This window comes from Arabidopsis thaliana, chromosome 2 (genome assembly GCF_000001735.4).
Source record: "Arabidopsis thaliana chromosome 2, partial sequence".
Lineage (NCBI taxonomy): Eukaryota > Viridiplantae > Streptophyta > Magnoliopsida > Brassicales > Brassicaceae > Arabidopsis > Arabidopsis thaliana.
The window spans coordinates 3977882-4005173 of NC_003071.7; the positions used below are offsets into that span (position 1 = coordinate 3977882).

The 27292-nt window shown below is 38.0% G+C and overlaps 7 pseudogenes across 7 annotated transcripts; 5 read left to right on the top strand and 2 right to left on the bottom strand.

Annotated features, from left to right (window-relative positions):
- Nucleotides 1-79: 79 nt before the first annotated feature.
- AT2G10330 lies at nt 80-5902 on the bottom strand (annotated as a pseudogene; the record flags this gene model as incomplete). Its single annotated transcript has 1 exon — nt 80-5902.
- A 4901-nt stretch (nt 5903-10803) lies between these two features.
- On the top strand, nt 10804-16027 carry AT2G10350 (annotated as a pseudogene; the record flags this gene model as incomplete). Its single annotated transcript has 17 exons — nt 10804-11556; nt 11613-11759; nt 11859-12124; nt 12185-12368; nt 12461-12586; nt 12659-12808; nt 12976-13041; nt 13133-13246; nt 13420-13485; nt 13575-13688; nt 13807-13887; nt 14219-14395; nt 14544-14651; nt 14768-14821; nt 14937-15130; nt 15212-15296; nt 15380-16027.
- Nucleotides 16028-17629: 1602 nt separating this feature from the next.
- Nucleotides 17630-18121, top strand: AT2G10360 (annotated as a pseudogene; the record flags this gene model as incomplete). Its single annotated transcript has 2 exons — nt 17630-17668; nt 17765-18121.
- Nucleotides 18122-18754: 633 nt separating this feature from the next.
- On the top strand, nt 18755-19769 carry AT2G10370 (annotated as a pseudogene; the record flags this gene model as incomplete). Its single annotated transcript has 4 exons — nt 18755-18892; nt 18981-19245; nt 19333-19504; nt 19541-19769.
- Nucleotides 19770-20657: 888 nt separating this feature from the next.
- Nucleotides 20658-21607, top strand: AT2G10380 (annotated as a pseudogene; the record flags this gene model as incomplete). The annotated part of the gene is made up of 3 exons: nt 20658-20753; nt 20964-21099; nt 21423-21607.
- Nucleotides 21608-22063: 456 nt separating this feature from the next.
- AT2G10390 lies at nt 22064-22740 on the top strand (annotated as a pseudogene; the record flags this gene model as incomplete). Its single annotated transcript has 2 exons — nt 22064-22117; nt 22210-22740.
- Nucleotides 22741-23804: 1064 nt separating this feature from the next.
- AT2G10400 lies at nt 23805-26614 on the bottom strand (annotated as a pseudogene; the record flags this gene model as incomplete). Its single annotated transcript has 1 exon — nt 23805-26614.
- Nucleotides 26615-27292: the final 678 nt, after the last annotated feature.

The window sequence follows — 27292 nt, forward strand, 5'->3', positions numbered from 1 at the left end:
TTCACTATTACCCTGCTAGCTTAATCTCGACATTCAACTCACTGTTTGGACAAAAGAACTCCGTGAATTCGATCCTAAAATAGACTCCAAGGTGAAGTACCTTTGATATTAAATAAGGTCCTTCCCACCGAGCTTCGAGCTTTCCCGCATTCTTTTCCTTTCGTATTGCTGAAGACTTCTCGAAGGACGAGATCGCTTATGTTGAAGCGGTATTCTCGGACGTTCCGATTATAGTACTTTGCCGCTGCATTTTGGTAATCTGGATCTGAATTAGAGCTTGATCGCAGAGTTCTTTGGCGAAGTCATTGTGATCTCGTAACGTAACGTTAGAATTCCAGCCTCGCTCGGAGCCATTGCCTCGATGCCATAAACTAAGGAAAAAGGAGATAATGACGTAGGTCTTCAAGGAGTAGGTCGGTATGACCATAGCACGCCTTCCAACTTGTTTGCCCAATTTCTTTTCTCAGGGCCTTGGTTTGTCCGTTCCCTTGAGGATATCGCGGAGTCGAATTGCTGAGGCGAATGTTCCACTTGGCGAGGAAATTCCTGGTGATGAGTGAGACGAACTACTTCCCATTGTCCGTTACGATCTCGTAGGGAAGACCATGTCGATAGATAATATTTTTCCAAATAAATGCAACGACATAAGACGATTTAACTTCGTAGTACGCTTGTGCCTCAACCCACTTGGTGAAATAATCAGTTAGGACTAACAGAAATTTCTTAGATCCTGAAGGGGGAATTGGTCCCACGATGTCCATGGCCCACCGGATAAACGGGTATGGCGCCGTAACCGAAGGCAATGTTTCAGGTGGCACATTCTTCATCGGGCCAGGTCGCTGACATGGTTCGCACTTTGCTGCGTAAGCCTCGCAGTCCGCCAGCATAATTGGCCAGTAATGACTGTCCTTTTTTAATTTGAGGGCCAGGGCTCATCCGCCGGAATGATTACCTCCGTTTCCATCGTGCGTTTCCTTCATGATTGTACAAGCTTCTTTTTGGTTCAAGCAAGTGAGGAAAGCCTTTGTTGCGCTTCATCTGTATAATTCGCCATCCATCATCATGTAGTTCGCCGCTTTTGCTTTGAGACGGCGGGCTTCCCATCGATCTGCCAAAACTTCGCCGTCTGTGATGTAAGCTTTTATGGGATCCCTCCAATCCGAAGGCTCCGGGTCGATTGCATCGACGTCTGCGTCCATGGCCGTTATGGGGTCTATAATCACGCAGCTCGAACTGGGCAATTCGATACTTGGCTTGGCTATGCTCTCAACGGGAATTGTTCATCTCAAGTCGGGGTTCGTGTTCGAGACCAGAGCGGCTAAGGCATCCGCAGTAGAGTTATCATTCCAGGGAATTCTTACCAGATCGAACTTATCGAACTCTTTAGACAGGTCTTGTACCAACGAAAGATAGGCTCGTATTCTTTCGTCTTTGGCTTCAAATTCCCCAAAGAACTGACTGACTACGAGCTGAGAATCGCTGAAAGTTTTCATATGTCTGGCCCCGATACCTTTAGCAAGGCGAAGTCCAGTGAGAAGTGCTTCGTACTCTGCTTCGTTGTTGGATGGTTTGAATTGAAGTCTAAGCGATTGTTCAAGGATTTCCCCAGTCGGAGATTGGAGCAGAATCCCGAGACCGGAACCTTGTAACGATGAGGAGCCATCTGCGTAAAGTATCCAGTTCTCGTCATGGGCCTTGTTAATCACATCTGGAGATAGCTCGGTCATGAAATCCGCCAGGACTTGTGATATGAGACTTGGCTGGAAACGATACTCCACATCATACTCGCTTAATTCGATCGCCCATTTTGCAATTTGTCCGGATTGGTTTAGACTGTGGAGTACCGTCCAAAGTGGATGATCGGTGAAAACCACTATGGAGTGCGACTGGAAGTAAGCTCGGAGTTTTCGAGCGGCCGTTATTACCGCCAATGCTAGCTTTTCCAAAGTCGGATATCTGGTCTTGACGTCATTCAGGGCCTTACTTGTGTCGAAGATAGGTTTCTCATTTCCACGATCGTCTCGTACCAGTACCCCACTCAACGCCGAACTTGACACCGAGACAGAGAGATATAGGATTTCTCCAACTTCAGGTTTGGCGAAGATCGCCCCACTCATGAGGTAGGATTTGAGTTCTTGGAAAGCGGTTTTGCATTTATTGTCCAAATGAAAATCCGTGTTTCCACGCAGAAGTTTATAGAAAGGAAGGCACCTGTCCGTTGATCGGGCGATGAAACGATTCAAAGTTGCGATGCGACCTATCAACCTTTGGACCTCTTTTTGTTCTGAGGGGACGGTAGTCCGATTATTGCGTCAATTTGCTTAGGATTGGCTTCGATTCCTCGTTCGGTGACTATGTATCCCAAGAATTTGCCAAACGTTGCTCCGAACGTTCATTTAGTAGGATTTTGCTTCATCTGGTACTTGTCAAAGATATCGAAACACGCGGTGAGGTGCTTGATATGATCTTCTGCCAGTAAAGATTTTACCAGCATATCGTCGATGTAAACTTCCATCGTGACCCCTAGCAGTTCTGCGAACATCTCGTTGACCAGACGGTCGTAAGTCGCCCCTGCGTTCTTCAGAGCAAAGGGCATGACTATGTAGCAATAGATTTTGCGATCTTTGATAAAAGTCATCTTCTCGCAGTCGTCTTTATGCATCACGATCTGATTGTATCCTGAGAAGGCGTCCATGAAAGACAGAAGCTCGTTGTCGACGGTCGCCTTGACTAGGCGATCTATGTGTGGAAGAGGATAACTGTCTTTTGGGCAGGCTCGATTCAGATCGGTGTAGTCGACGCAAACCCTCCACTTACCGTTTTTCTTTTTGACTTCAACTGGATTAGCTAGCCACTCAGGATATTGAACTTCTTTGATCAGACCGGCCTTTAGCAGTCTTTCGACCTCGTATTGGACGGCCATAGCACGATCGGTCCCCATACGCCTGCGCTTCTGACAAACTGGCTTAAAGGTCGGATCTGTGTTGAACTCGTGGCAGGTCACCTCCAGTGGGATTCCCGTCATATCCTTTGTGGACCAGGCGAAAGTGGATGTTCTCGATTTCAAGAAGGTGATCAGTTCCTCCTTTATCTCCCCTTCCAGTTCGCTTCCAATACCGACGGTTCGAGACGGATCCGACTCGACAATGTTCACATAGACTATCTTGCAACTTGGCGCCTTTATTGATTGGTGAGCCGAGCATTCAGAGGGTGCAGCTCGCTCTTCGTTCTTTAACTGCTATAAGATCTCCTTTCTTCGTTGTTTCTTTTCGATCACGTAACAAGTTCGGGAGACCTTTAGGTTTCCGTACAGGGTGAAAATTCCTGTGGTTATCGGGAACTTCAGGCACAGATGGTATGTTGAGGGAATCGCCTTCATCGAGTAAAATCCAGGGACTCTCCAAGATTGCGTTGTAGATCGGCTCCGAGTCGATAACAATGAACTTAGTTTTTTGGGTGATTCCGCCTGCTTGAACTTGAAGCTTGATTTCCCCTATGGACATTTTAGCCTCTCCGTCGAATCCTGTCAAAGGACGGACCTTGGGTGTTATCTTCCTTTCGGAGATCCCCATCTTCAAGAGGGTCTTCAAGAACATTAGGTTGACCGAGCTGCCAGTGTTGATCAAGACCTGTTCTACGTCGAAGTCCTCCATTACCAGCTCGACGACTAGTGCATCATTGTGAGGATGCTGAATGCCATTCCCGTCTTCTCAAGTGAAGATGATGGGTTCCTGACTCAATGGTTCAGCTACATACCTACGCGCTCTTTTCTTCAGGGCCGAAACCGAATCTTCATCGTCGAATAGACTGGCCATGATCATGGAAATTCTTCCTCGAGGGTGATCAGGAGCTCGCTGGGGTTGCTGTCCCCTCCTTCTTTTCGGGGGGGGGGGGGGGAAGTTCGTTTTTCGGAACCCTTATTTCTTCTGTATGAACCTCTTCTTGGTTCGGGTGATGTTCCAGCAGTTGTTGTCCCTCGTTCGCTGGTTTGCCCTGAGCCTGTCTGATATCGCCCTTGTGCTTGTTCTTCCCATTCTTGAGATAATAGATCGCTTCTACTTCTCCCGACTTATACTTTCCGAGGAGGATGTTCAGAAGGTGTTTGCATTCTTATGTGGAATGCCGTCCAAACCGATGGAAACAACAATACAAATTTTTCGATCATCCTCATCCGTCGCGGTGAAAACCGTTAATCGCTTAGTCGCCTTTGGGTCGTAATGCTAACGCGGCTCCTGGTAGACTTTCCACGCCTTATCCTTGGCTTTCGGCGGTTGAGACTTTCCTGCCAACTTAGCATCCTCTTCTTTAAGGAACGCATACCGTGATGCTCTATGTAGAGTGTCATCGAGGTCTAGCTGCTCTCTAATCGCCAAATGTTTTCTTAGTTGGGATCCTTGCAACAATCCCTTCCTGAAAGTGGCCACCGCTGCTTCATTTGTGATATGTCCTGGTTTTTATTGATTTCTAACATAGTTTCAAAATAGTTTTTAGAGTCTTTCTAGACTTTATCGTACGTTTTGAGTCATTTCAGGTACACTTACACATATGGGAACTATAGAGCACAATAAGGAATTTTGGAAGCTTTTCAGCAATGAAGATCTTGAAGGACGTTTTTCAGAAGCTGGTGTCGATCGACAAAGTAGTCCCTGCACGGTCATTGTTAGACCTAGTTTTTGTTTTTTAGAGTTTGTTACACATTTGAGAGAAGAATCTAATCCCTTTAGAGAGGATTCTGAACTCCTTTACTTCTATTCTTAATTCATCACTGAAAACTATTTAGATTATGATTTGTGTTTCTGTTATCATGTCTGAGTAATCACCTTGTTGGGTTTAGGGAGTCTCATTAGGGATTTAGATGGATTAGTAGATCGAAAACCCCTTAGGATTATTCTTAGAGTTCTTCATCTTGATTATTCTTTTTGCTAGTTTTAGATTGATCACCTAGAACTTGATATTAGATAATAGGTATGCTCGCCATAGGTACTTGTTATTTGAACTATCATAGATGAGCATAGGCATTTAAGAAAGAACATGTAGGCTCATAGAAGGGCTCTGGTTTAGATACTAGGTAAACTAATCAAGCTCATTAACAATGCATACTTTAGCATAGGATTTCTCGGCTTCTCGGGTTATCTTAGCTTTAAGTATTGAGAGTTTCGCGGAACGCCACCGGTTACTCTATAATCATAGTCTGAGTTTGAGAACGGTGCAATAACAATCCTGATATTAGCTAGATCTACAATTTATCTATCTCCCGAGACAATTCCTTAGACCCGACGCTTTAATCACTTGAATCTACAACTCATTTACTTGCTTATTTGTCTTCAACATTCAATTACTTTATTTAGCTTATCAAACAACATCATAAGTCTATTGTGTGAACATCGAGTACTTAGTGGAATACGACCCTTAAGTGCTAACGGCGATCTCTTATTTGAGGGAGTAAGCTTAAGGCAATTTGAGCTATATCAGTCTGTGATAGTGACTTTTGAAAGTATTTCTTTGAACCGACCTAGATAGACGTTCAGTGGTTCGCCGTTCTCCTGAGTCATGCTCCAAAGATCGGAACTAGAGGCTCCGGGCTGAATACACACTTGGTAATGCTTTAAGAAGGCAGTTGACAACTAGGTGAAGTTGTCAATGGAGTTTGCCTCCTACCTGGAGAACCAGGTCAAAGCTTTCCCGACGAGACCTTCAACGAAGAGTTGGTAGCAACCGATGTCCCTCTGCTCATCTGAGAAGTGAGCTTTGGCGACTGTTGTCATGAAGGAGGTCATGAATGACTTGAGGAACTCTCGTGCACGTAATTCGATCGGTGAAAGAAGTCTTCTGAGTTTCTTCAATCATTCGATCAATCTCTAGAGCCAAACTGATGACCTTATGGACCTGTGATCCGATCTCTCGAAGTTTCAGATAGATATCGTCTATCTGCCCGTCATGGTCCAAAGCTGCTGGCATAAAAATGTGACCGGATGACATCAGGGGCGGCATAGATGGTCTGCCGTCCTGATTGGCGGGATGGTGCGATCCTGGGAACCTAGAGTTGACCATGTTGGACTGTGCGTCCGTGAAGTCAACGCTAAGACCGCGCGGTTGGATCGTTCTTGGCGGTGTTGCTTCAGAGTTCGGACGTGGCGAGATTCCTTTTGCTAACTCGTCGAGCCGGCGGTTAGTCTCTGCGACAGATCTTTTGTCACGGTCGCGAGGATGGCTTTGAGGTCTTCCAAGGATAAGGACAATGGAGCGACGGCTGGGGCGGTAGGATTCGCTTCCCGAGGTAATTGATCTTCAACCGTCTTGGCAGCTAATTCTGCCGCGGAGGGAGGATCTCCTCCGGTAAGGAGGCTAGATTTCGTATCGTCACCGTTAAATGGAAGGATGACGGGATCGATGATCGTTTGAACCATGTTTTCTTGCGAGAGCGTAGAGAAAATTTGTTTATAATCCCCTACAAGGCACGCCAATTGTTGATTTTGTAAATCAAACAATGAATTTATACTAAGGAGTTAGATAAATTCACTTCTCTCTTAGCTCTAAAGTAATCGGAAAAGAAGAACAAAGTTGCTTGAAAAAGAAGTTAGGGTTTTTGCTATGAGAAAAGTAGTGTTTTTGTATTAGGTTCTGGATCCATTGAATAGAGGACAAACCCCTCTATTTATACAATGTTTCCTTGATATCAGAATATGATAAACTTCTAATTATCTAAGGTTTAAATCTTCATTTCTTTTATTCTTTACAAGATCCTCTTCTTTCAAAATGGAAGTCTTCTCTTTCCGAAGTTCAGGAAGTCGGCTGGGCGATCTCTATCCATTGAATTAGGTCTTCCGGCGACCTCACAACTTTTGCCCATTAATAGGCAAACCGGGATATCCCGGTTATGTCGAATTCTTGATTAGATTCACATTTCCCTTTGTTTAAACCGGTATTGACGGAGGTGCTAATTCCTGCACCAACAACGGGTCTTCTTATCGGGTTAAGCGGAAACCTGATGGCAGTGTTGAGCGGTACAAGGCTCGCCTCGTTGCCACCAAAATATTCTTGTACACATGGTATGTACATATACCCCTACTAGCCTTTGAATAAACCACATTGATTGCTCTCCCGATAGATTTGTGCCTATCAGAAATAATGGCAAGGCTCTCATCATCAGGTATCACACAGCTGAGTTGCTTGAAAAACAACATCGGTTGACTTCTAGATTCGACAACCTCTACGATTATCAATGAAGAACAACCATTTGTTATCCTCAAATGTCCACTTGCACAGACGAGAAACACCTAATCCTTCCTCACACTCTATTTCGCTTGTTATAACCCTAAGAGAAAGATTTTGACCAAAAAAGTAAGAGATAATAAGGTTGATCAAGTAGAATTTTAGCCCTAAAAGAAATAATACTTGATCATCTCCAAGGTAGTTTGAAAAATAAAAATTGTGCCGTTGTGAGTAGAGAGAAAAACGATAGTGGCGTCGTAAGTAGAGAGAAAAACGATAGTGGCGTCGTGAGTAGAGAGAAACGGTTCTAAAACTTTAGAAATATATGGTAAGTTAGATTGTGTTGTCATTTATTAGTTTTCACAAAAAAAAAAAAAAAAAAAAATCTGTCGTACTTATAAAAAGTCTTTTATAACCTTGTTGTATAAATTATTAAAGACACGTGACAAATATCTTACAAATATTTTTTTTTGTAAAAACTAATTTACCATCACATAAGAAATAAAAATTTGTTATAAGATGGATTAAAATTTAAATCTGTCATTGCATAAAACATATTTGCTATCACTATATAAAGTTATTCCAGCAATTATTTTTTTGATTAATAAACCTGTAATCAAACGACAGTTTTTTTAACCATACTCCAAATCTGTCATAATGTACAAAAAGTCTGTCATCACATTAAACATTTTGTCTGCGATTGTATGTCATTCTGGCAATTTTTTTTAATTTGACAAAACTGCTACTATTGCACAGATTTTTTTGTTTAAAGATAAAAATCTGTCATAACATAAAAAAAGGGTGTGTTTGCAAAGTAGTCAGTTTCTCAAACTTAATTATAGAATTAGGCAGTTCACTATTTATAATTATTGAAACATGTACGTTACTTTTTCGTATAATAAAACAGCGTCTAGTAGAAGCAGGGGTGGGGTAGTGGGAGTTTTGAAAATTACCTTGAGATCCTTTTGGCTGAGGAGAGAGACTAATGTATGACACTAGATGAGGTAGAGATTTAGAAACGTGTATCACTCACTCCCCTTTCTATCTCTACACACACTCTCTCTCTTTATAATAAACATATATATTTTTTTTCTTTTCTTTTTATAACCCCTCTAATCTAATAATTGAAATACTCATCAATATAAATTTGTTTTCTAAATTAATTTACATAAATAATCGTGGGATAGATAATGACATGGATTGTAATTAGTAGAGATGATCTAGGGTATAATTGATTTTGTAATTGGTAGAGAAAAAAAGGAGTGACTAAAAATCTAATTGTGAATAGTAAACTGCCTAGTTCACCAATTATGTTTCGGAAAGTGACTATTTTCCAATTTAACCCTAAAAAAAATCTGTTATCACTAATAAGTCAAACTAGTAATTATATTTTGAGAATATTGCATACTTAGACACTTTTTCAAAAGTTTAGACGTGTTTCGACACTTTAAAATCATCAGCACTTTGCCTTGGCAAAGTTACACTATTACCCTAACCAGTTGTCTTCAAACCAAACCCGCATTAACCAAAGAGATCCCTTAACCAAACCACTCGTCGAATTTGCAGTTACCCTATTTGACTTTTGAAGACTTTTTCGGACACGTAAAAAACTAATCCAGTAAAAAACTGCAAATTACTGTTTGTTGTAGAAGACGACTCGGGCGACATCATCCTCTTCAGTTTTTCCGGTGACTCTGTTTGCGCAGACAACGACGCAGATGATTTTCCGGTGACTATGTTCGCTCAGACGACGACGGAGATGACGACGACTTCTAATTTAGTTCCCAAACCCTAAATTCTCTCCAACTTCTCCGTCATTGTCCACCACCACTGCTGCACACGACTTTCTCTCTTGTGATCTCTCCACCGGTATTTCCCCCAAATTTCTTCATGTTCTTATATCGAATTGGATTTATGTTTCATGTAAAATTTGTTTCGTCGAAACTCGGCTGTTTGATTATTATTTTTTAGTTTCTATCTTCGGTTCTCGCTTCTCGTTTTTCGTATTTAAGTTACAAACTCATTTGATTGACAAAACCATATACTCCGTTTATGAATTTTGCTCACTCTTGTTGCAATTTCTCGTAAAGCCTTAACCTTTTTGGGTTTCTTTCACTTACTAGTCTTTGTTAGGTTATTCCACTTCACCTTGATCCTATGATTATTCTCTCATGTTTAGCTTTTTACTTATGGTGTTTGTGTCTGTCTCGTTTTTATTTATTTATTTTAGGTTCATTTACGGGCCTAAATACTGACCAGAGTGTTCTCCAAGTTCAGGTGAGTGATTAGTGGAATTGCTTGTGTCTTATAATGTAAGCTAGCACCAATATGACTCATTGTGTTATGATTGTACTGTACATAATTAGCAGTCGCCCTTTTTGTGGACAGGGCACAGAATCAATTCACATTGTGTTATGATTTTGCAGTAACTAATCTTTTTTTACTCTCTCATAGTTTGGCATTTTCCACTTTGGCTGTGATTTTAAACATGTTGGATATGATCTGATGGTCAACTATATTTGGATAACATCAATTCACATTGTGTTTTGATTTTTCGGTAACTAATCTTCAGTTGGTTTGTTAACTTTGTTTTGTTTACTCTCTGATATTTTGACATTTTTAGGTACCTTTCTGACTTACTCGTAGAGCGTCACTAGCTTACTCCATATTTGCATGTGCTTCCACATGTTTGCCGGCTCATGAACCCCGGTTAGCCATACTGTTATAATTAGAGTTTCTTTCTTTCATCATAAGATTTTCCGTAATTTTCGTTTATTGCTTCAGAACTAAAATCTTTATTCATTTGATATGCATTTTAGTGGTGCTTCTAAGTTATATGTTAGCAAAAAACAATAATAGAGTAATTGTACAATCCCATAAGTAAGATATCTTTATGTGAATTGTTTCATTGTTTAGTTTTCTTTTTCGTATTTCAGTTATAAACAAGGGAATTTCTTGTTTTGGAAACGTAATTCCTTTGTAACAAATTCATTTGATGGACAACACCATATAATCTGTTGATGAATTTTGCTGACTCTTGTTCTCATTTCTGAAGTAGCCTTAATTATTTTTGGTTTCTTTCACTTACTAGGCTTTGTTAGGTTCTTAGAGTTGTCCTTCTGCTGGTTCTTCAGAGTGATCCTTTTCTAATCCGTTCTATTTTATTTTAGCTATAGTTTAGTGGTTACACCTAATCTTCTGCTGGTTTGTAAACTTTGTTTTGTTTACTCTCTGGTATTTTGTCAGTTTCATTTGCAACTTGATTTTCTTTTGTGGAGATGAAAAAGCTACTTCATATTTAGACTTGTTTTAAAAAAAAAAAAATCTGCATATAGTTATTATTTCCTTTTCCTATATCTATTGCTGCCATATCTAAGATGAGTTTATTTGTTTGTGTTACAAGATTTGTAAGACAGTTTAACATCTAAATTGATAGCATTGGCAGACAAGTTTATTCTGTTACACTATGGAAGGTACTCTTACTCTGTTAATCTAATCTAAGCAAGCAATAGACAGACATTTGTGAACTCGTTTTATTTGGTCCTATTATCTGTTAATCTAATCTTAATCTTCTGAACTTGTTTCTTGCTAATGACAGGGTCAACGTCTCAGGAACCATCTTCTCAGTGTGATTCAAATCTTCCTAATAGACTCTTCGCCACCGATCAATATCCGAGGGGAAGGCTAAATATATACTCAAGACCAGATATTCTATCCTTTATCCGGAAGGTTTTTTATGGGACAAAGAAATTGGATTTCATTCTTCAATCTTGCTTTGGACCTCTATTCCATTTGCCGGTTAGTAGGTGTGCGATGTCTGGTAAGCTTATGCATGCCTTGCTATGTAGGCAGCTGGTAACAAAGAAAAAGTATGAGCTGTGGACAGTATTTGGTGGATACCCCCTGAGATTTTCATTACCTGAATTTGCTTGCGTGACTGGATTGCCCTGTGGTGAGTTTTCTGAGGATTATGATCCAGATGATGATGCAGTTTATGTTGTTGGCATGAAGAGTTACTGGGACAAGTTAATTGGTCCAGACAAGACTGTTACCTTAGGGGATGTTTCTGACATGCTAACCAACAAACGCAAGACCTTGTCATCTGACCACAGACTTAAGCTCGTGTTTCTACTTATTGTAGATGGTGTACTCATAGCATCGAACCAAATCGGTAGGCCTACATTTAAATATGTAGAGATGTTGGCAGATATGGATAAATTCCTTTCATTTCCTTGGGGTAGAGAGTCTTTTTTGAAGACTGTAGTAGGAATGAGACCCGACAAACGAAATCTCGGTAAGTCCACTGGTAAAAGACAGCTGACAACTAACCCTATCAAGAGTTTGGTGAGTCAACTTCAGCAGAAAACATTCCGTTTGAAAGGTTTCCCCTAGAGTTGCAGCTCATAGCATTTCGTAACATACCTGGACTGTTAGATTTGCTGTTAGATGACTCAACCTCTAAGACAATCCTCCTTTGGAAACGATTAACTCATCCAAAACAAGTTATATCGCTTCATCAGATTCATGCTTTGGAAAGCAACCTTAAGGTATTCTTTTTCACCTCAATTATCTATATTGTGTCTATAATATTCTCTTTTTATAAATCCAGTCTTATATACTATTAATAACCTTCTAATTTTGTACAGCTGCCAATGGATCCGCTTATAGTTGGAGACCTTAATGCTGACCAAAGTTGGGCAGAGTGGGACGATGAGGTGAAAGATAAGAAAGTTGCATACATGTATGATTTGATATGGGCATCTCATCGATTCCAAAAAACCGATTGGCCAGGAGGTGATGCCACATTGCCTCCAATTTCTATCCCAAAGAATAAGCTATCTGGTGTTCATAAAAAGCACATTGTGGACCGTAAGAAGAAATTAGGTGTGAAGTCTGAGGCTCCCAAATCCAAGTGAAGGTATTCAACTCGTAGTAAACCGGAACTCAATCTCTCTGATGATGAGAAGTCCAGGCTCATCAGTGAACTACAAACTAAGGTGGAAGAGCTATCGAACCGTGTAATGAAGCTTGAAAAAACAAAAAAAGCTGTCAGATTCAAGCGGTCCACAAAACTCTCCTCCAGTTTTGTTGCATGTTCTTCTAGATCAAAGCGCAAGAAGACAATGGAGGTCCCTATCCAATCTCAAACCCCAGAGGTATTCAAGATTTCAAACTGTTTTAAATATTTGAACATTATCATAGACTTCAACTTCAGGCTGTCATAATAAATCTTTTAATTTTCTCATAGACTTCATCTCAGTCACACACGTTGTCTAAGCATGTATTTGGACAGCCTGAAGTTGCACAGCAAGTCCCAGACGATAATTTAGATAAAGCTCAAGACTCCAGTGATAGTACCCCATTGATAAACACGGTTAGTGTAATAATTAACTTCAACTATTTACAAACTTGGTAGAATTAACGACGTCAACACATCTTATTGCAGGAGATTACTGATGACCCCATGGATGTATTTGTCACCCCACTACAATCAGAGCACTCTAATAACGATGATGCAAATGAAGGCAACCCTGTTTATGACATTGATGTCAAATATCAAAATGCCAATGAGGAAGATGTTGATAGCCAAATGCAGGTACTTTTATAACTACAAACACAACAAATCAAAGCCTTTCTTTAAGCATCAAAACTAAATTTTCTTTTCTGCTGTCTTTAATGTTAATTCTGGGTGGACAGGTTTTCTTGCACACCCATAATGACTTATATATATAAGAGACATTGACTATTGTAATTTCCAATCAGGTTGATCCAAGTTCAAACCCAAGCGTCGAAAAACTAGTTCCTCTCAACCAAGACCATATTAGTGATGTAAGATAATATAGTATTTGTTGGACCTACTGCACAGACCAATGTTTATATTTGTTTTTTTTGACCAAATCCATTCTACAATTACTTGTAGGACGCATCGGAGAGAGTTCCTGCAATACATTCTGGTTTAGATCTATCAAAAGAACACAACTATGAAGAACAAGAATCGAATGCCAATGACGAAGATGTTGATAGCCAAATGAAGGTACTTTTATCTTTTATAAATACAAACACAACAAATCAAAACCTTTCTTTACCAAAAAAACTACATTTTGTTTTGTGCTGTCTTTAATATTAATCATGGGTGGACAGGTTTTCTTGGACACCCATAATGACTTATATATATAAGAGACATTGACTATTGTAATTTCCAAATAGGTTGATCCAAGGTCAGACCCAAGCGTCGAAAAACTACTCCCTCTCAACCAAGATCATATTATTGATGTAAGATAATATATTATTTGTTGGACCTACTGCGCAGACCAATGGTTATGTTTTTTTTAAAACCAAATCCATTCTACAATTACTTGCAGGACGCATCAGAGAGAGTTCCTGCAACACATTCTGGTTTAGATCTGCCAAAAGAACACAACTCTGAAGAACTGCAAACGAATGCCAATAAAACAGATGTTGATGGCAAAATGCAGGTACTTTTATGAATACAAACACAATAAATCAAAGCCTTTCTTTAACCATGAAAAATACATATTCTACTTTCCTCTTTGTATCTTTAACACAACAAATTCATTCTACAATTACTTTCAGGACTCATTGGACAGGGAGCCTGCATCACATTCTGATATAGATCTGTCAATAGAACAGAGCTCTGAAGAACAGCAAGCGAAGGTATTACTTTAAGATTATGTCTGAACTATGAATGAACTAATTATGTTCTTAAAGAAGTCAAGATTATGTCTGAACTAATTATGGTCTTTAAAAAGGATGTCAACCTTATCTCTGAAATAAATTTTGCTGCAGCAAGTTAATCATTTATATTAGACAGGAGTTTGTGGATACGTTATAATTTACAGATAATATTTGCTAATGTTTTTCTCACCATATTTTTGTGTACTACAACATTCAAGACACCATGGAGGCGGCTGCAGCATCTTATTCATTGTTAGGGTTTGCAAAGCTCGCAAAAAAGAAGGTCAACCTTATGTCTATACTTAATTAGGCTCTCTTGTTCACTTTAAATTGGACAGGAGTTTGTGGATACGCTATAATATTTTCTTATGTTTTTCTCACCATCTTATTGGTACTTCTACATTTTGGTCACTTTGGAGTCGGCTGCAGATCTCAGTCATTGTCACAGACGCCACCAGAAGTCAACTTCGATGGTGACCCTATGAAGGTAAACAGTAACAACAAGGCTGTGTTATTCGACATGATTATTTGGTTACTAAATAATTTGTAGGATATTATTCTTATAATAGGTCTCCTCATTTTATATTTGCGAAAGATAGTCTAATACATTTTCAAAACCAATCTCATTATTGCAGGCTATGGTAATATATTCCCATCCAATTTATGATACAAATTCCAAACATGACAAACAATCAGAATCTTCTCCCACCCATAGTGCCAATAGTGAACTAACTCCAACGGAGGTTTTTTCAAATATTATAATCCTGTCCATCTCTTCAAAAATTATGTTTTTTAGATATCAGTTTCAATAATTTTTTCATACAGATAATTACTTATCCTTTTTGACATATCCTATCAGGATCAAATCACTGATTCTCGAGACATTGGTGCAAATGATCTGGATGATAACCAGGTATGCTCTAAACAAGATAAACACAACATCTTTTTGATACTATAAACTAATGGTCCTACTTTCAAACCTTATGATGGTTTTCTTCTTTGCACTAATATTACATTATAATGTACAGGAAGAAGGTTATGTTGATGTTTCAGATTCATCTCTAGCGCGAGAAAGAGAGAAACCAATTCTGTCTGAAGCTGAAGTTTTTCTTGTAGCAGAGTTGTTATCAAAATCAAGAACGGGCTCATATGAACTTTTACCTTCAATGAGTAAATCAGAGTTTGCACTGTTTCGCAATACCCTCTCCGCTGCACCGAATATGTATGGTTATACTTTCATTTTATTTATCATCAATACAGTTATAATCTTGTTATAAGCTTAAGCTTTTTTTTTTCCTTGCAGTGAACATCTCACTTCGTGTGGATTCTTTATTTCAAACTCATTCCTTCTATCACTTGCCAAGCCTACAAACTGGGTTTCAACTCTGGTATAAAATCAACAATTATTTTACAAATATTACCTTTATAATCTTTAGTGTGAAAGTCTAATTCTTATTGTTTGTTTACCTAGCATATGGAGGTGTTGGTGTCCTTGCTTTCTCAAAAGCTTGCGACAACACTTACAAACCAACGTGCCGCTTTTGTTCAACCATGGTTCGCAAACCATCTACAAGGAAAATTAAAAAGCTTCAAAGCTGCCAAAATCAAGTCACGCGTCAAGTGGTCCGAACCCATGAAACAGTTCATCATAGGGCCCAACACTGAATGGTTCACAGACATTGATACCATTTACTTGCCTATGATATGGGATTCGAAACACTGGGTAGGACTTGCAATAAATCTGGGAGTCTGGTCCGTTGAAATTCTTGAACCAAATATAGATCTTTATGAGGAAGATGAGGTTCGACGTTTCATTGAACCTTTTGTTACAATCTTGCCATACCTCATCCAAAGGTCCTGTAAGCCCGAATGTTCTCAGAATCATGGTCTTCAGCCTTTTTATTGGAAGCGATTAGATGGCTTATATAAGAATTTGCGATCTGGTGACTGTGGCCCAGTGGCAATGAAGTTCCTTGAGATTCAGGCAAGTGATAATCCCCCAGAGAACATGGCGAAAATAACAGATAAACACGTTGACTCTTTTAGGCGTAAAGATGCCATGAACATTTATGAGGAGTTTGTCTGCCCCCTTGATGCATCTGCCTTTAATAACAAGTGATCACTCTCTCTGCTTTTTGTAATATTAACCATCTTAACTTTCATTTTGAGTATTATCACTCTGTAAGCTATTTTCTGAACGTGTGTGTTCTATTTGGCTTTGTTGAATAGTAAACATAATCTAATTGTTGTTGTCTGAATAATGTCTATCTTTTTTTTCTCATTACTCCCAAAAGGAACAATCTCTATTTTATATGTTATACATGGATTTCATGTGATATGCGGTTTTGTAATGAATAGAGCTTGATAGTATTATTGTGTTCCATCCATATATTTATATCCATAAGTTATACGATATGTGGATTATTATTCTATACTAATTATATAATAAAGGTTTGTTACTTACTTAGTAGAATGGTCCAAATCTTAAATGGTAATGTAGAATAATTGGAAAACTAAAACCAAAAAAAAGAAAGGAGCTAATACATAAAAAACAAAGGTTCTTAATGGTTCAAAAAAAAAAAGACAACATTAAAATCGAACTTCACATATTTGGACAAGTTTTGTGTGCTGCACTTTTGCATCAGCAACACCTTGCATTCATAGCTCGCACTCGGGGCTGAGCCCAGTAAGCTCCATCAATTTGTACCCATCCTCCGTCCTCTGCATAAGGCTCCACCCATAAAGGTGCCCTGTAGCATTTTTCAACGAAATTCTCATATGCTATTCCTTTGTACAATACAGCAGTCAAGGCATGGGTATTGTTTGCTTCAAGACATTTATTGAAGAAATGCTAATAGATCGTGTGTGGCATTGACCACCACATGAAATACCGAGATTTGTCAAGTCGAACACAACGTAGTGTTTCCTCTTAATATGCAGCCGGCTTAAATACCGGACCTGCTTTAATCAAATTTTTCAATGCATCCACGCCATCTTCAGCCAGGTAGCTAACAATTTTAGCAAGCAATGGAGGGGGCATGTGAAATTGTTGAATGCTGGTTTCCTGGCCAAAAAATAAAAACCTAATAAGACAATATAAATAAAAGTATAAAGTAGGAGAGTTTATGATTTTTGTAATGTATGGAAAACCATTTTTACACAACAGCCGGCGGATGGTTCACTGCTGCGTTTCTGTCTTCTCATAATTGATATGCTCGTAAGAAATCAAATAAGGAATAATTTCTAAACTGGGGAGAAATCGTGGATACTTATTTAAAAAAGGATATGGTTTATATTCTTCTATTCTTCTACTTCCTTTAATTTCGCCCCACAAACTGAAATTTGTAAAGCAGAATATTCCCTATGTTAACCATTTCGCAAGTGTTACGGAGATAAGTTTTGATTTGGAGCGACAGTGTAAAAGTAAATATTCCTAATTTAGTAAACTAAAAATCAAAAATTTTAAGTGGATATGTAGATCATGTGGTAGTTATACAGAGAACATTATTATTCTCTTTTACCTTGAAAGACCAATATAAATTTACTTCCCTCCATAACACTGATAAACTTCGCTATTACGGAAATATTCTCACCTTCACAACTACAACTTTTAATAAACAGGAAAACTATAAAAATTAATCTAACCATAATAATCTCTAGCTACAAAAACCTTCCACGATTCGTTTAAGTTTCTTCCATGCTCAAGTTAACGAAGGTCGACATGAGTGAACAACCCTCATCTGTTTCAGGTGTCAAAAAGGTAGTGCAGCGTGTCATAAGCTATAGTTTTATACGTTTGACATCCAACATAAACCAAAAACCAATTGTTTCTTACCTTCTTTTTTTTTTAACACAGGTTGCTATTATCCCTGAAATTCACATATCGGCACCAGTACTTGCTAAAATTGTTAGCTACGTTGCTGAAGAAAGCGTGGATGCTTTGAAACCCTTTGTGAAAGCTGGACCACTATTTAAATCGGCTGTGTATTCAAAGGAAACTCTAAGTTGTGTGCGCCTTGACAAATCACGTTATTACATGTGGTGGTCCACGACGCACTCCATCTATTATCATTTCTTCACAAAATCTCTTGAAGCCAAAAATCCACATGCTTTGAATGCTGTATTGTACAAACCAATAGCATATGAGAATTTTGCAGCCGAATGCTATAGAGCTACCTTATGGGCGGAGCTTTACGGAGAGTATGAAGCATAGAAATCAATATGTTCAAAATGTTATGTCCATTGTTATCTTGTCATCTACATTTCTATATTTGATATATCTTATATCTTTTGAAGTTTAATCCTAGGTAAATTCATTCATTCCCCAACTAACTTTTTTGGTTGACATGAATCTGTTGAGCACGTTTGAATCACTTAATTTCCTAGAAAAGATTCTCAAATGCTAACCCTTTTGGGTCATATAACTCAAATCAAATATTTATATTAAATCCAAACGGACGGTTATTGGTGGACATGTTATTTTGGACAGAAAAAAGATTATGAACACATATAAATTGATGATATCCGCAACCTGCTTCTAGACGAATTTCCGAGGTCAAGCCAAATTTCTGCTTAGAACAAGATACATTAAATCCCCATACCGTATTTCAAACTCTATTTTACTTTATTGAACTTTTATAGAAACAACGTTTTTTTATTAAAAGTTACAACGTTTAATTCCTTCGACGAATCAACACGTCGTTATTACAGTTTACATCGTTTTTGTTTGTATAAATTCAACTGCTTCTCTCGATTTCATCAAGACAACCACATCACAATCGCAAAAACAAAACAAAAGCTTACCATATTTCTCAGTTTTCGTTACTCTTTACTTATCCTGTTCACGATGGTTCAACATCACAATCTTTACGAGTTGTCTCCGATGGATACTGGCTGGACCATCTGTGTCATGGTATTGAGAATTAACAAAAAATTTCTCAACCCGAACGCTTTCGAACTACGTTTTGTCTTGGACGATGAATGGGTAAACAATTTTCTTCAATTTATTTTGCAATTTGCAGAATTTTTATTTACCCGTGTATCCCTCACCCCTAAAATGTTGTTTGTAACAGGACACCCAAATAGAAGCAACAATCAGACCTCGTTTCTCTCCCTTCTACTTTGACAGGATCGAAAAGAATCAATGGAAAACGATAAGTACGTTTCTCGTTCGACCTAACTGCGAACCAATAAGAACAACTCCTCATGAGTTTCGCATTCTATTCATGGATCACACCATTATCACTTCTTCCACATCAAGAGCAACCGATTTACTTAACAAGTTCACTCCATTTGACTACATTGTGGATGATGTTGTTGGCAAACATACCTTGGTTGGTAAGTAATGGCTTCTTCATAAATTCCATTCACTTTTTTCAAAAAATTTATTTTTTTAAACACATATCTCTGACATATTTCTTATAGATGTTATTGGTGCACTCGTGAATGTTGGGATTCTCACTAATACCGCAAGTAACGGGAAAGATATTGCCGGATTCAAACTGCCGTTCATGATCATGAATAAAAAGTACATTTCTTCAACATCAATTTTCAGTTTTTTTCCAAACATATCATGTTCTTATATTTTGGTTGTAAGGTTAGTATATAATATCATATATTTACTGACTTTCAGCAAAGATACATTGGAATGCGAGGCTTATGGACAAATTGCAGTGGACTTGGAGAAAAGATTTCGAGCATTTCGCAAGAACAATGTTGTTATTGCACTTGCTTGGTGGAAGGTTGTTAGATATTATCAAGGTTGTAACTGGTTTAAGATTGTTATCCGTGCACCAATATCAACCATATATCCCGAACCTGATGTTAAGGAAGTTGAAGAAATCAAAATGGTTGTCGACTAATGGAAGATGCTTAGAACTATCAAAGTGCTTGTTGCTTAAAATTGTTATCTCATCTTCTTTTCTTTTTTTTCACATCTTATGTTTACATTCAACAATGTTTTAATATTTTTATAAATGATATTATATATTAATAAAAAAGTTATTTATTTATTCAAAATTTATCCTTTGTAATTTTTGCAACAAAAACTTAGATTAAGCAGTATAATAGTAATCAAGTGTCTGAATTAAGTTCACCTATGGAACATTGTTGAACTGTTCTAAAACTGAAGAATTACCCATATACAGGATCACAACTGTTTGTAAAACGTCAAATCATAATAACTTACTCAAACTGTTTAAACTTCTGTTTCTGCTGTTTTGTTGTTATGTTAATTCTTTTTGCATTCCATCTAAATTTCTATATAAGTGAAGCCTTATCCTTTTAACAATTATTTTTTGTCTTTAATGACTTCGGTCTATGAATGTAAAACCTAATCTCTTCTCATATTTACGAAAAAAATGAAAAAAAAAAAAATTAGAACCTAAATCCCCATAAATAAGTTCCCGCTAAATGGGCTGTAACAAATCACTATAGCACGTCTATATAATATATTATAGACCATGCATATATATATATTCATGGACGTGAGAATATGGACGTATCTAACTTACTATCACGAACAATTTTTTGGAATATTTGTAGGATCCACTAATTATATTCAGTAACCCATCGCTCCACCACACCACTCCCTATTCATTTATCCAGAGAATTAGGGTTCCCATTTCATCACGATCTCAAATCTGTTTCCCTTCAGCCTAGTTCGGTCCTCTTTATTTATCGGTGTTTCTTCAAATTCCTTAGATCGTTATTTGTTCACTTTCAGTACTATACTAATTTGATAAGCCAAAATGCCAAAAATCGTCTGCGAGAAAGGAAAATGTACCCACCCTCGACCAATGTCCCCTACTAGACATTACTGGCGACCCCCAAGCGCCCTTGCCCCTGTTAGGGGAAATCAATTTGCCGTGTAGCCTCTTCGTCAACCTTTGGTTCATTTTAACCTACAGGTAATGTTTACTCAAAAACAATTTCAATCGAATTGAGGCACTCATTTTATATAGACTTAAATTGATCAAAAAATTGCAAAATTTAGTTTTGAATTGGTATATAGCCTCACAAATTTGGTGTTAACGTTGGTACGCATTTTCTTTCAGCCTCCTCCGTTCCCTGATTTCAACATGCCTGATCACGTAGCAGCTAAAATAGTCAGCTTAGTTTCTGAGGACGGTGTAGATATGTTAAAGGCTTGGATTCAATCAGGTCCAGATGGAAAAGCCGCTGTTTTTTCAAGTGAAACTCTTTCTTCTGTTCGAATAGATAAGTCCCCTTTTTTATTCATATGGCTGAAGAATCGTTTAGTTATCACATGTTTTACACCAAATGCCTCACCGCAAAAAATCCGTACGCCCTATATCTTCAGAGTTTAGTGCTGGCATTTCATATGTTTGAGCTCCAGGAGTCAATTGCTATATTGGATGGCATAAAGGACGTTATCCCACATGCTGGTCTACTTTACATCATGCTCCATAGTTGCGCTAGATCAATTCTGTGGGAATTTTATATTTAGTACAAGCGAAGGTGTTACAAATTTAGTGAAGTCGACTTATTTGCAGATAAACTAATGTTCCATATCAACGAGGTTGGTCCACGTCGCCAATGGACATACAAAAACTCCTGGGAGTTCAAGGACTATGGTGAGTGTTGGTTGGACCATCAGAACTTCAATGAGTACGAGGGACAGTGGTGTAACACATGTATTTACTATTACCTGTCCCAGGAAATTGCACACATTTCATAAGTAATACTTTCAGAAGTACCAATTTCATTTATGTTCATCTTATCGTTCTTCTCGATTGCAGAAAAAATATTTGAATCTAAGTTTTTATTCTTGATTTTATGTATTAGTTTGTTTTGCATATTTGTCTAACTTTATTTATATATTGTTCAAGTCTTCAACTATAAGGTGTAACAATTATTATACAAATGATTAGAGTTGTTTCAGAACTATGACTTGCATTTTTGTATATGAATTTGCTTTAATGGAATTCAAGTGTTAGCTTTTATATTTCGAGTTAATATAAAACTGAACCTGTACTCCTCACTAAGCTTCATCCCTCACGATTGTAAGCTATTAAGAGAAACTTCCAATTAATAACTCTGTTTTTATTACTCATTTGTAAACTGTTTTGCTCAGTACTAAAACTTCTCTCTCCATCACATCTTACTCTTTCGTTATTCGCAACAGATTGACAAAATGAGTACATCATCCAAATGTCTACACTCTATCACACAACCTATCAACACACAGGTTAAATTTTTCATTATTTTAAACAATGTAGTGTTCATTCATTCCACAAAGTATATGTAACTTCTCTAACTTTTCGTCTGCGTTGTCAATAGAGGAAGATTGCAAGATTATACATTCCGGAACCAATTCTCGCACTAATTGTTAGCCACGTTTCAGAAGAAGGAATTGAGGCTCTGAAAAACTGGATTAAATCTGGTCATGAAGGGAAATCTGCAGCTTTCTCTGTCGAGACACTATCCCGAGTTCGTTTAGATAAAAGCCCTGACTTCATCAACATGTCTTTGCCCGACTCTGTTCACTTCTCATTCTACTCAAAATGTCTTGCAAAACAAAACCCTTATGCTATGTATCTCCAGAGCTTGAGGCTAGGGTTCTGTTCTCTCGACCTGATAGGCGCCATTTCATTATTGAATGATTGTAAAGATGTCATTCCTATAGCCAAACTTCTTTACATTGCTCTAAACCGCTGCGCAGGTAATGAAGTATTAGACGCTTTTAATACTTTCAAACGAGAGAACAAGTGTTTTACCGATGTAGATATCATGGCCAAGACACTAATTGGCCACATTTCTGATTCGGATCCAAAACGATTCGGATCTTACGCTGAGCTCTTTTATTATTAGGATTATCCAGACTGTTGGCTCATCCATTAATTTTACAACGAATATAATGGTGAGAGATGTTCACATTGCATCTACTTCTTCCTCTTCAGAGACATCCTTTTGCTTTTCTAGTTTATTTAAAAACTTCGTTTACTCACTTTCAGAATATAACTTTCTCTTTTGTTTTCCTCTTTTATCTAGTTTATTAATGTAATCTTATTATGAAGTTGTATTTCTCTCTTGTATTTAACGTATAAACTAGTGAACATCTTTCTCGTTTATCATGACTTATAGGGACTCTTTTGATTTTGGAGCATGCATAGCAAAATTTTCCGACTATACTAATTTCAAAAATACTAACGATTGGTTATATCTGATTGGTCTGGGGTGTGTGGATAGACATATAAATATTCATTCCCTATCTACATGTAAATATTCAGAGACATCCATTTCATTACCAAATTTTTAAAGGTTTTTTTATTATTAAAAACTAAGCTATATAAAATGAAATCACATGTATTAGTCGATATTCTCTATTCTTTATTATCCAATTCACTAAATGTCCATATTTTTTATTCAAAACCAACAAACTTCTAACCTTACATGCACTTTTACATTACGATTTTTTTAGCAGAAATTTGGCAATTGCATAAGTTTTATAAAGGAATATGGGAAAAAGATGTTTGTTTACATGGGTGATAGGTTCTAATTCCATTTTTTAAATCTCAGCTGATATGAAAATAATTTGCTCACAATAATTAAATTTTCAACATATAACTGATAGAGGTATCTTTCAATATTGAAGCATGTAAGTCGAACTAATTTTACAAATAGATCTATTTTAATCAAACGATTGGATACGATCTGATGGTTAACTATATTTAGATAGAAAACAGAAATATTTGATTTTCATCTACTTGTACTTTTTCTGCGACATTCTTGCGAGTCCCTGGTGTAACATAAGCAGTATAAATGAAAAACCTAATTAGCATCCAATACTCAATAAATATTTATATGTTTTACACTTACGCATTACATTACAAAAGAAAAACAATTAATATCCTAAATAGCAATCTCAAAGTCATCCACCGTAACAACTTGTTCAAATTGGATTTGTACAACTTGTCCTGTTATGACCAGTGCCTTTGCACCTCGAGCACCGGTTCTGCTGCGTCCTTCCAGTCTTAGGTTTCTACATTTACCATGTACAAACCACATTATGCATTAGGTTTTAACAATCAAGTAGAAAGTACTACTTTAGCTAACAAATTTCCTTACCTTGTATTCTCCTGTTGATGGAATTCTGGCTACCTTTGGCCTCCCTGATGGTCTCCTTGTATATGGTGGCAACATCGATCGGTGTTCAAGCTCTTCTGGTATTTCGTCGTCTCTTCCAATAGCTTCAGGGAATACTGCTTCCCGGTAACTCGAAACCCATGCGTGGGACATGAAACAGTCATCAACTAAAGCCTTGTACGAAATTTTAAAACTATTCGCAGCCACCAAAGCATGAGTGCAAGGGATCTTGAGTTTAACATACCTCTTGCAAGTACATTGCTTCTTCTCAAGATCAACAACATTTCTTCCACCTAACATGCCATTTATCTCGTATCTCGAGTTGGTGATCCTCCCAACCTTGCTCCCATTAGTTGTTAACATGGTTTTTGTTATTTGCTTGTCAACTTCCGGAGGAACGGGACCTTTATGTTCGAGAGACTTCTTCCGACGCGCATTAAATCATCTAGTTAACATAGACCTGATAAATCTTATCAACTCCACAATATGTGACGATCGACCTTTGTTTAACGCCTTGTTTAACGTCTCCGCTAAATTGCTAGTCATCAGATTGAAACACTGTCCCCTGAAATAATGCCTTATCCAATTAGCCATCCCTATATCATGTAGATACTTACCGCAATTTTGGTTCGTGGATTCAATCTGACCATAAAGCTCTTTAAACTTTGTTCCGGTAAACGCATATCCTGCATTTTTTACTAACTGCGTCAAAGCTGTGTTCTTGTACTTAGCTTGGACATTCCTACAAAGGTGAATAATGTAAGCCCCATGATTTGCTTGCGGAAAAACTCTCTTAACAACAACAAGGATTAATGAGTGTCTATCTGATAATATAGTCAGAGTTCTACTGTCTGCAATGATCCGGTCCAACTTCGTAAAGAACCAAGTCCAAGACTCGTCATTCTCACTGTCCACAACAACAAATCCAAGTGGATAGACTTGGAAGTTTGCATCCTGACCACTCGCTGTTAGTAAGACCCCTTTGTACTTTCCTTTCAAATGTGTTCCATCAACAACCAATATCCTTCTCAGATGCTTAAATCCTGCTATCGAGGCCCCAAAAGCTAACAACATATACAAAAACCTCTCTTTGCTCTCATCTTCAACATCTCTTTTGGTTTCTATATGTGTTATTGTTCCAGTATTAGTTAGCTTCAGTAAATGCAAGTATTCAGCCAGATAGCAGTATGATTCTTCGTCACTACCCGCAACACTAGTTAAAGCTGATTCCCTAGCTCTCCAACACTTGCTGTATGACTCAGAGACTCTCAAATCTTCTAGAACTAGTTGTTGTAGATCCATCGGGACAGGACCGGACGTAGGATCACTGTACTTAGCCTTAAAGACGGATGCAATAACTTTTGATGTTGCCTTCTGCATGAACTGTCCTCTAGTATCTAACGAACATGTGTGATCCAGACTTGCTTTCTTAATTTCATAGTAGCCGGTACCTTTCATGAGTGTCGCCAAAATTCTCCAATCACATTTCGCATCTGAACAACTAAGAAAGAAATAATTCCACTTTGTTCTTGTTTGCTTGAAATGAAATATGTTCTTGATCGCATATATAGCCAAACCGATTTGGCAATCTTCTTTTCTTGCATACACTTTCCCCTTGTATATCCCTTTGCCATCATCTTCTATATCCAAATCCGGTATGTTCTCTACCTCATACTCGATGTCTTCAAATAATGGTGGGATATCAAACTCCTCATCATCAATTTCCTCCAACTTCCTTGCACCACCTCTCAATCCGTGAGAGCTCCCAGCTTTACAACCAACCTTAGTTTTCGCAGCCCATTCCGTTTTTACCTTCTCTGCGTTTACACCTGAACCTCCACCACTCACAAACACAGCGTGGTCAAAGACACCACTACATGTGCACTGAACAACTTTATCCTCACTGGTGCCTACCTTATCATTTAAACCCTCAAAACTCACGTCTTTATTATTTTTTCCCTTGTACCTTGCATCTACTCCACCCTTAGACATCAACTCTTCAGCATTTGAGCCACCATAATCATCCGACAAGAAATTACCCCAGAACTCTTTTTCATATCCGCCACAGGGCATAGTGTCATCAGAAATATCTATCCCGTCTTCGGTTTCCTCTGTTTTGCTGTCCACACATAAGTCATCCACGAAGATGTCATCTTCATCATCAACAATTACATCTTCGTTAGATTTCAGTCCACCGCTTCTTGCTATTTTTTCTTCTACATCGTGTAATGCATCCATGAATTCGTCATCTACAGGGGTCACCAGGACATTAGGAGATATATCCCCAGAACATGTGTCAGCATTTCTCGAACCACTAGCTGTATCATACAAACTTTCAACTTTCCGTTTTGCACTACCTCCTGGTGTTTCACAACTCAAATTTGGTGTATCAACCTTCTCTTCAAACTTCACAAACAAGTTTAGACCCATGTTTTCTCTAAGGGTCTTTAGATAGTATTGAAGTCCAATCTCGCTTGTAACCAGAACCGGTGGAGTCTTATCCTTTGTTGCAAACATGTTCTTATTCGGTACAGAGTAACTTAACAGAGGATTTAAACCCTTGACGCCAAACTCCTGTAGAATTGCTTCGTTCAACGCAACCAATGTTATTCCCTCATGAATTGGTACAACCCTTGAGAAAAGTTGGTTACATATCTCCAATTTCCACTCTCCAGTCGAAGAACAAAACCACTCTCCACATATAACCATGATATAGTCGTCCATCGATCCCTGTACATATAAACGAAAAAAAGATTTGGTTATATTCTGATACCCATAACAAATAGAATGCACGGATTTTCGTTTTAATTTCATGATATCAGTTTTCAACAATCGTAGCTCCTTGGACACGACAGTTGACCAAAGATCGATGATTGAAACCCAGAATCTTATGTGTTTGAATTGATCTCGTGTTTCAGTTTTTTTTTTAACTCGCAAAGCAAGGGAAGTTACAATGTTTAATCTCGGCCGTTTAATCTATTGAAATCCGACGATCGTCGTCACGCACAAACTGTTTTTTCTAAACCGCACATTATAACCGTATATTTTAAACCAATACCAAACGAAACCATAACCCGGTTTGCAATGATATCTCAAACGAAATCGTGGGGGTATATATGTCTTATTTCACTCCAAAAGCAAGGCAAAGTGCCTCTAGTTTTTAAAGTGTATTAAGTGCATTAAGTTTCTCCGAAAGTGCCTCATAGTGTAACAAACCCTTATATTTTCATCATAAAATATGTTACTTTATGGCAGATTAGTTTTTAAAAATATAAGT